The sequence below is a fragment of the Crocodylus porosus genome, unplaced genomic scaffold (genome assembly GCF_001723895.1).
Source record: "Crocodylus porosus isolate Cpor-Errol unplaced genomic scaffold, CroPor_comp1, whole genome shotgun sequence".
NCBI classification, from domain to species: Eukaryota; Metazoa; Chordata; order Crocodylia; family Crocodylidae; genus Crocodylus; species Crocodylus porosus.
Genome location: NW_017728947.1, coordinates 106,219,645 through 106,229,422, shown reverse-complemented (window position 1 = coordinate 106,229,422; position 9,778 = coordinate 106,219,645). Strand labels below are relative to the sequence as shown.

General features: G+C 48.8%; 1 long non-coding RNA gene across 1 annotated transcript in view; it reads left to right on the top strand.

Annotated features, from left to right (window-relative positions):
• The first annotated feature begins 261 nt into the window (after positions 1-261).
• LOC109320994 overlaps positions 262-9,778 on the top strand; it is a 15,294-nt gene continuing 5,777 nt past the window's right edge. The window contains exons 1-2 of the long non-coding RNA XR_002103922.1: positions 262-351; positions 4,770-4,772. This is a non-coding gene — a long non-coding RNA (uncharacterized LOC109320994). The remainder of the gene's footprint in view (positions 352-4,769; positions 4,773-9,778) is intronic.

The window sequence follows — 9,778 nt, the reverse complement described above, 5'->3', positions numbered from 1 at the left end:
GGATGTTACTCGATGTCTTCGGGTTTCAGACTCACTGATTCAAAGTCCTCCTTTATTAACTCACTTCATTTTCCCAGGTAAGTCTTTCTCCAGGACCCTTCTTGCATTCCCTTTTCTCTTTCTTGTAGTTTGTCCCTGTTTCTTATGGGTTGCTTTCTCTTCTTTTTCCAGCCCAATTTGAGTTACTTGCCATTTAAATCCGTCCAGCCATCTGCTGCCTCTCTCACAGCCAGTACTTTTTCCCCTCTCCCTTAGCATGTGCTGCTCTCTTTCTGTTTATGTTTTCATCCAGGTCTCTCTCTCCCTCATCTGGGTAGCCCCGACCCTTTTTTCCTGGGACTGGTTGCTAAGGTAAGGGTTTTTTTGTTTGTTTTTGTTTTTTCTGCTTTTCTTCACTCCCCCAAAGTTCTGTGATGGGACAGACTTGGTGCCCCATCACACCCACCCACGCATCCCCACAAACATATCCCCCATAAACTTCCTATACTTGCCTACACTCACACCCACCCCATACCCCACATGCGCACACACCTGCGCACACAGTCATGGGCCCCCACAAATCCCATACCCACCTACCCACACCCCCACTCACATCCCACCTCAAACCCACCTCCACATCCACACATGTACCCTCACCCACACCCCACACCTGCACACATACACCCACAGCCCCCCACAAACTCCAAACCTGTCCACCTGTACCCTGCCACACCCCTCCACAATGTACAAGATTAAAACTTCATTTTGAGCTATTATGCAATCACCTTTTATACATGATGAAAACACACAAATCAGGACAAAAATATATTTTTTAAATAAAAATAAAATATGTTATAGTAAATGTTTGATTTGCAGTATATAATTTGGTTATTCTGATTCCAAGATGAGTACTTTGGTGGGGAAAGGGGAGAGACTTCCAGTGGCAAAATTCAGGGGTTAGGGGTGGGACTTCTGGTCCCAAGATGGGAACTAGGGGGCAAGGCTCCTGTCAAGGGCTGGGGCTACCCTTGTGGCCCTTGACAGCTCACCAAAAATTGTTAACTGTCCCTCTACCTGAACTAATTGCTCCACCACCTAGTCTTAAGGCATGACGCTGGGTTACATGCATTCATTATGGGATGTTGTGGCAAATAGTTAATCCATGTGTTCTAAATCATGACATCACACACCAGTTGCCAGCATTTAGGACTAACTTTAGTCCCAAGTTGAATCCAGAGCCAGCTGCCAGCACTTGGGATTAATTTTAGTCTCAAGCTGAAGCCAGGAGAGGTGGACAGCCATGAGCCCTGGGGCTTGGCTCAGGCTGGTCCCCTAGTGGCTGGGCAGACCCAGCAGGGAGGTCCCTTGTGTTACTTTGCAGTAACACATCTACATGAGTGTTACTGCACAGTAACTAACTGGGTATAAATTTGATATCTGCATGATGAAGGTATCAAATTTATGCTCAGGTTGGCACAAGTTGCCATATTTACTGCTCAGTACAGGGGTGCATGTGTAAACCTGTGCCCATACTGTGCAGTAATTTTGGTTATTGCGCAGTAAATGCACACATGTAGATGTACCCAGTGTGTGCTAAGTCCTGGAAATCGGATCATGTAAACTACCTCAGAATCGCTCAGAGGTCTCTGTCTCAGGCTACTCCATTAGGGGCTCTTGTACATGTGGTGCCATTACCATGTACATGTGATAAAAATGTCACATTGTGTGGCTTAATGGCATCACACTGTACATGTGCAGGAGTTTTGGGGGTTTTAAATGAGCTTGCATCATTGCAAACTAAACTACATCCTAATGTACATCCCCCCCAGCTGAAGGTGAAGTGGGCAGGTTCTGCAGAAAAAAAGGATCTGGCCCCTCACCACTTCTGCCTTCAGCAGGCGATGGCTGCAGGCAGAAGCAGCAAGGGGCCTGATCCTGTTTTCTTTCCCCTGGCAAAGCCTGCCTGCCTGCTAGTGGTCTGAGCAGCCCATGAGCTGCAGGGGGCCCTGGTCTTTCCCTCTGTGCGGTGCGGTAGCACCCCTCATGCCACCAAAGCAGGCTGCTAGCAGGCCAGGTGCTGCCCCAGATCAGGGTTGGGGAAGAGTTGGATCAGGCCAGGTGCTGCCTCTCAGCTGGGGCAATACCCAGCCCACCCAGGCAGCCTCAGGGGGTGCTGCTGCCACAGAGGGTAGGACCAGGAGACACTTGGCCCACTGGCAGCTCACCTCCTGGCTGCAGGCAGGCTCCACCAGGAAAAGAAAAAGTATTGGGCTCCTTGCCAAAAAACCCCCAAACAAACCCAGAAAAGAATCGAGCCCCTTGCCATAACAGTGACAGAAAATAAAACCCCTAAACTGAAATGGTGGGTTTCAATTAAAAACCCACCGTTTCAATTTAGGGGACATAGAAGCCAACCCTGAGGATTAAACCCCCTTCTCATGCACAAGCACCCTAGCACAGCTACATTGCCTCACCTAGTGCATGCAGAGTGAGGGTGAGAAGGAGAGCGCTGCTTCCCAGTGGCACTCCTTGGGCTGGCAATGAACAGTGCTCATAGGGATTTTCAGAAACCAACATGCGAATGGAGGACCACTTAAACTAGTCAGAAGTAAATACTGAGGAGAAGGGTGTGGGCTAAGCTCCCCCATCACACTGCATTTTGGCCTGAAAGGAAATAGCTCTCTCTGCTTATTATCTGCAACTGTGAATCTTCTTGGGCACCTAAGTCAGGTCAATCCATCATCCTACCTACCCCTCCCTTCACAAAAATAGGAGGTCATAGGTGGTCCATCACAGAGAATACCATAACCTCTTCCGATAGGTCTTTGGTATGGGGTTAGGCATGGTCAGATTGGGCTCCACAGGCAGGATGGGCTCCTAATCTATTAATTTTGGCAGTGGTTAAGCACAAACATAGGTGTTTGCAGATACCTGTTAGGACTGAGGTTGCATCGCACATACCCAGAGACAGAAATATAGGTGCCATGAAAACATTAGAGGGTTAGGCAGTCATTGAGCAGTGGTTGTCTTGGGTACCTAAATGATCAGTTATATGCCTAAATCCCATTGTAAACTGAGTCCAAAGTCTGACTTTGATTTTTACTACTCTTAAAAGCTGGAGAGCATTGAAAGGTCCCTCCCATTCCCTGCATCTGGCTACTAATGAGATTTTGAAATAAGATAAAAGAACCTCAGATTATGGCCACTTTTGAGCTATTTTTAGTTTACCTAAACCCTTTCAACTCTTTCGGTAAAATTCATCTGTACAAAAAGGATATAACTTCAAAGAAGTCATATGCATTAAATGTCAACAGGCTTTGTTCATTATAAGTTACAGTATCATTATATCGAACATGATTTAAATTTAGGAAGATTTAATTTTAGAATCTTTAAAATGGGGCTTTTCTAAAGCAAGGGAATAAACCTTGCTATTGAAGTGATCGTTACTTTGAAGTTGGTGTTCTTTTTTTTTAATTGCATCAAATTTGTGAATACGGTAACATGGATGAAAAAATAACTATTATGAAAATGTAAAAGCAGCAGCTCACCTGTGCTCATTTTGCAAAGCCTTTTTTTGGGTGCAATTCTAATTTAAGCTATGGAAACTGAAAATATTCCTCTAAAACTCGTTGTCATGGTTATAAAATCCCATAAGAAATGATGCATGTCTGCAGCTGCTAAGGGAAACATTTATGGCATGATTTCGTGGCAAAAAGAAAGAGAGAAAAATACCACCCACCACAAATCCATTTTCAGACTTGCTTATTATGTTACTTTTATATTGACCTCCACACCCACCCCTCCAAAAAAGAAACTACTTTTACTTCTCTCTGCATTTAGATCATCTGCAAATTATAACATGAAGAGCAGATAACCTTGTGCAATTCTAATGAGAGGGGAGGGCAGCGGAGATCCTTTGGTTTTGTCAATTTTAAGATAAATTAATATTCATTCATAGTACTCTGCATGTGATGTTGAACTGTAAGTGTGCACTTACCTTCTCATGATCAGTTTTCCTTTCAGTGTGCCTTGGTTTTTGGCTACAGCAGCTTAGTTCTCTGACCAAACTTCAAAGAAAATGCCAACATGTCCAACATGGGCAAGATTTCAACAAAACAAAGTCCAGTCTTCAGCCAAGTGCCTCAACATCATGGTCCTGATCCTGAGTTTCCTGTCCATCATCCTCATGGCAAGGGTCACACATAGTGAATAATCATGCAGTCTAGCTACTGCTGTAGCCACTTGGGTGGATCATGGTCATTTTGCCACCCCACCAGCAGGGCTGTCCTCCCCCAGCTCCAATATCTTCCTTTTCCCAGTTCCTGGCTCTGTGGGCTCCCTTGCCACCTTCCTGAGCTGGAGAAGGAACGTGCTTTCCTTCTGGCCCCACGCAGCCAGCGACATTCATCAAGGAAGCTCTTGGTTTTTTGTGGAGATCCTGAGGGAAGATCTTGGACTCATCTGTGGGGACTGACCATCCTGCACTCTCTACCACCCTTATGCTGAGAGTAGCAGGCCCCATCTCTGTCCAAAACCCATCCCCAAAGGTGCCCTTTGATTGACTGGCTGGGATCATCACTGAGGGGGTGGGGGAGGGATTGGGGATGCCTGTTGCTGTGCGGCTAACACCAGGAAAAACTCATTCAGTCAGAGTGCCCTTGGCTGTAGGGCCCCCTGCGGCCACAGATTCCACAGGATAGGGAGGGCCGACCCTGGTGGGAGGGTTGTGGTTCTCTTTTCTGTTCCAAGTGGAGGCCTGATATTCAGGCCACCAATTTTCAGATTCATAGGTTGTTCGGGGCTAGAAGGGACCTTGAAGATCATCGAGTCCAGCCTCCCCGCTCTAGGCAGGAAGACAACTGGTGTTAGGTTGGGTCGACTATAACATCTGAACCCCAGTTGTGAGGGGGCAGCAAGGAGAAGCCCCAGTGTGAGGGGCAGAGACATAGGAAGCCCCAGTGTGAGGGGGCAGCATGAGAACTGAGGGGGCAGCAATAAGAAGCCCCAGTGGGGGGGGGGCAGTGTGATGTGGAGCCCAGTGAAGTGAGAACAGGGGCTCAGCCAGAGAGCTAGAGCTGAGTCCTGACCCCGATAAGTCCTCCACCGTTGGGAGGCAGAGTGTGGGTCAAAGATAACATCTATAGTAGCACCACGACCTGCTGCCCAAGGGGGGAGTAAGAGTCCCTTGTGAGACCCTGAGGCACCAGTTGTGGTGTGAGGTACCCCAGCTCCCCACATCTGTGAAGGAGCACCCAGAGAGGGAGAACCCGGGAAAGGAGTACAGGTTATACAGCAAGACCTGCCAGAGCTTCCCCTGACTGGCCCAGGCAGGGGCCAGAACCAGGAGGGTCAGAAAGGCAAGGAGGCCCACCGAGAGGGATGCCCAAGAGCCACAGGCCTGGGGTCCTGACTGCCCTGGGGGTGGGCTGGGGATAGTGTGAGCCGAAGGTCCCAGTGAGGGGACCACGCCCAAAGGGGAACCGATAGTAGGGAGATATATGGCCCGGTAGGACGGTGGCAGAGTCCACGTGAAGGGAGGAACCCAAGTGGGGTCCTACAGTAGGATTCTGGGGCCCATCGTGTGGGACTGGAGTGTATGAGACCATCATGATGTTATATGCGAGACTTGGGCTGCAGTGTAGGGGAGGAATGGAGCCACAGATAGTGCCCCCTAGCAGCAGGGCAGAAAATGGGCAGCCTCCGGCTTAAATGACAATCTTATTAATCAATTAAGATCAAGGCATGGCAGGAGAGAAAGCGGGCAGTTAGCCGAAGAACAGGTGGGCAGGCCGCACGGAGATGGGCCCCGAGCAGGCGCCCTGTTACAGTTTGGAATAGGGTACAGGGTAGACTAATATCAGAGAAATCTCATAGAGCAAACGGGGTGGCTAGGTAACCTTTGATCATGTATCTGAGTTACTGAAAGCTATATATCTAGTAAGATCTCAGGTAGCTTACTCATAAGTATCACCCAGAGGCAGGTGTAAATTCCCTCTAGAGGCAGGCAAATCACTGATCATGAGTTTCGAGAGACAGAGCAAGTTTCAGATGGTTCAGCTTCTCTCTCTGAGTTTTCACCGTGGCTGTTGCCCCTCCTCCTGGGCAGTCTGTAACTTATATACACCTTATAACATCATTTACCTGGTCCAATGGAGCAACCAATTTGAAATGCATCACTGGTTGCTAGATAGATTAGCATTGTTTAGAACAATAGGGAGCCCACGCCCCTCACCCAGGTATGCGATGCCAGTCATGTAGGCAGAGGGAGCAGGTTTCCCCCCTCCCTCAGGAATGTATCTAGCTCAGATTACAACTCAGGGTTACCTAAAGAGATGGGATGTCTGCTGTCTGCAGTGACCATTTTAAACAAATTGTCACATAGAGTTTTTGGGAAGAGACAGAGGTGGCATTCTGCCACAGGTGCGTGCCAGCATGTTATTTGCCCTGCTGACCACCGCCTTGCACCGACGGCTCATGTTCATGAATGGTCAATCATTACCCCTCGGTCCCTTTTGGTCATGGTGCAAGTCAAGCTGTCACCACTGAGCCTGTATCTATGTTGGGGATTGTTTGCCCCCAGATAGAGCACCTTAAACTTGGAAGTGTTAAACTTCATCTGGTTCTGGTTTGCCCAACTCTTGAGCCTGTCCAGGTCTGTCTGTATTTGCAACCTATCTTCTGACATGACCACACTGCCCCATAACTTTGTGTCATCTGTGAACTTGGCCAGTGACCTTTTCACTCCCCCATCCAAATCATTGATAAAGATGTTGAAAAGCACTGATCCAAGCACGGCCCCCTGAGGGACACCACTGGACTCTTCACACCAGGACAACACTGATCCATGAACTCTCTGGGTCCTACCTTGTAGCCAGTTTTCCACCCACTAAACCGTGGAGCAGCTGAGCCCACAATCTGCCAGTTTTGCCACAAGGATATCATGGGATACTAGATCAAAAGCCTTTTGGAAGTCTAGGTATACAATGTCTACCTTGTCTCCCATGTCCAGGTGGTGAGAGACCTGGTCATAGAAGGAGATGAAATAAAAAGGTTCCTTTCTTTCTCATAAAAAATAAATAAATAAATGTCTTCAACCCTTGCCACAGGGATTCAAAGTCTTCTTCCCTTCCTCTCCCCAGGACAGAAACATATTCTTATACTGCTTTATCTCCTCCTGGGTCCTTACTAGAGCTATGCAAGTCTTCAGATCCCGCTTCGGATCTGGACCTGCTTTGGATGCTCCAGAGTCCAAAGTGGCACTTCTGGGTCGAAGCGGGATACCATCCATGGTGTCCGGAGCAGGCTGGGGGCATCCAAAGCACTTTAGACCCATGTTGGATGCTTCAGAGCCACTTCAGCTGTTTTGAGGCAATTAGAAGAGAGAGGGGGAGCGGAGGAGTGACAGAGAGTGGGACGGGGGGGAAGACTGACGTCTGCAGGTAGCCAGCGAGAAGGATTTCTCCCTGGCTACCTTTCCAATGGCAGTATCTGTGGGGTGGGACTTAAAAAAGTATAAAAGCCCCTGTTTCCAGCCCTTCTGTGCCTTTTGCAGCTCATTCCCTGTCAGCAGCTGTGTGAGAGAGGAATGGTGTGACTAAGACCTGTCTGCTGCTTTTTCATGTTATAAAGGAGTGGTTAGGATTTAGCTTAGTTTAGCTTAGCTATTCAATTCAATTATTAGTAGTATTACAATTCAATTTATTTCTTTGAATTTTTTTTTTGGGAACTAGTTGTGCAAACTTTGCAAAAAGTCAGTTGTGTTTTCCCAGCCAGTGTTATCTATCACTGTGCAGGGAGGCACAGATTGCTTGTTTGCATGCACGCACACATGCATGCACACACACATGCACATACATAGAGACCCAGAATATAGAAAAAACTTCACAGTGGAAGAAGACAGACAGACAGATATTTACAGAGGAGCAAGACACAGGTAATATATTGAGACACAGGAACACACACAAATAATTTCATTCACAGCACAAGACCAGATGGACAGTATTGTGAGAGCCAGAAAGAAGACACAAGAATAGACACAAAAATAATTTAATTCACAGCACAAGATAGACACAGATATTCACAGGAGAACAAGACAGACAGATATACAAAAGGATTCACACACACACACCTTTTGCAGCACAGGAAAGAGCAAAATGAAACGTGCTGGAAAGGCAGGTGCCAGGTCTTCTGGCAAGGGAGGGAGAGGGGGTAAGGAGAGAGCTAGAGCTGCGAGCCCCCCTCTACCCTCGTCCCAAACACAGACGTATTCTATTTCCAAGCAGCCATGACATCAGTGCTGTCAGTGGAAGTGAGGCGGTGGGAGCAGTGTCTGCACCAAACATCCCTGCACCTGCACCACCTCCGTTCAGTCCAGAAGTGGGCACCCACAGTGGAGTCACTGCCTCTTCCACCCCGATTTCAGGTCTCAGCATGAGCCTCCCTCTGCCAGAGGAGGAGCTGGAGCTGGAACCAGGGATGCTGAGTGTGCTGGCTCAGGCAATTCTGGGGACTGAGGGGGGATCAGAGTTAGTGGGCCATGGGCATGGCTTCAGTGCTGGGGTCCAAACGCACCAGATCCCAGCCTCAGGCAGGTAGCACCAAAGCTTTGGTGGCTACCTATGTCGCTGAGGATGTGGAGCCACTGGACTATGACCCCTTGGCCTACTGGGCAAGCTGCAGCCAGCTGTGGCCGGATCTGGCCACGGTTGCCTGGCAACACCTGTCCCGTCCACTGACCAGTGTTCCAAGCGAGAGGGTGTTCAGCATTGCTGGGGATGTTGTGACACCCCACCGCACCTGCTTGGATCCTACGCTGGTGGAGCAGCTGGGTTCCTAAAGGCGAACCTCCTGCTGCTGGGGTTCCCCAAGCTCCACCTGCAGATGGACTGAGTGCCACCCTCCTCACTCCGTCTGCACCAATTTCCTTTTTGGAGGTTTTGAAAAGCCAGGTAATGCCCCGCTCTCAGCTGAAGGAGGCACTAACTGCATCACCAGCCAGCAGGAGAAGAACATGTCCCTGCTGAGCTCATTCCCCTGCCAGGACGAACTTGGAGGTATGGGATTGGGGCTATGGGGAAGGTAGAGGCAGCAGGTCCTGGGACTGACCACTAAAAGTGCCTGCCAGGGTAGGGAGGCCTGGTGAGACTGCTGGCGGTGCAGCAGCCCCATAAATGCCAGGACCAACGATCCCCTGGTGAAAGACGGGGAAAAGGTGCCATAACCTCTAGCTAATGCACGCACGCAAAAAGTCTTGGTTGGGGAACACCCAGACCTGTCAGTGAAAATGGAAATGGAGGTGTCAGGTAGGGAGGGACAGGCTGGAGTGTGGCGGGGAGGGGATGTAGCAGCTCAGGTGAAAGTGCAGAGGTGCCTGGGGTGTCAGATGTCTGTCCAGTCGCAGTGTGCCAGAACTTCACTGTGTATATTGAGTCCATGAGTTTCTGTACCTACTATCTAGGAGGCCGATGAAGTGCAGTTCATAGGCCCAGCTCTGAAAAGTGGTTTGCATTGTAATTTGTTCCCTCTCAGGATCAGGCCTGAGAGATTGGAGGCAGAGTGTTTTTTTTTTTTTGTGAGGACTGTGCCCCCACAGGTAGTGGGTTTTGTTGTCTTTGATCGATTCTGGTGTGCAGTTTGTGGGGGTACTGGAGATAGTTGGCAGGTTTTGTGTGTTGAGCTGTAGAAAGTTGGCTTCGGTTCTGGTGATGAGGTTAGGTGCTTGTTTGAATGTACAAACCACTTTTCAGAGCTGGGCCTATGAACTGCACTTCATCAGCCTCCTAGGTAGTAGGTACAGGAA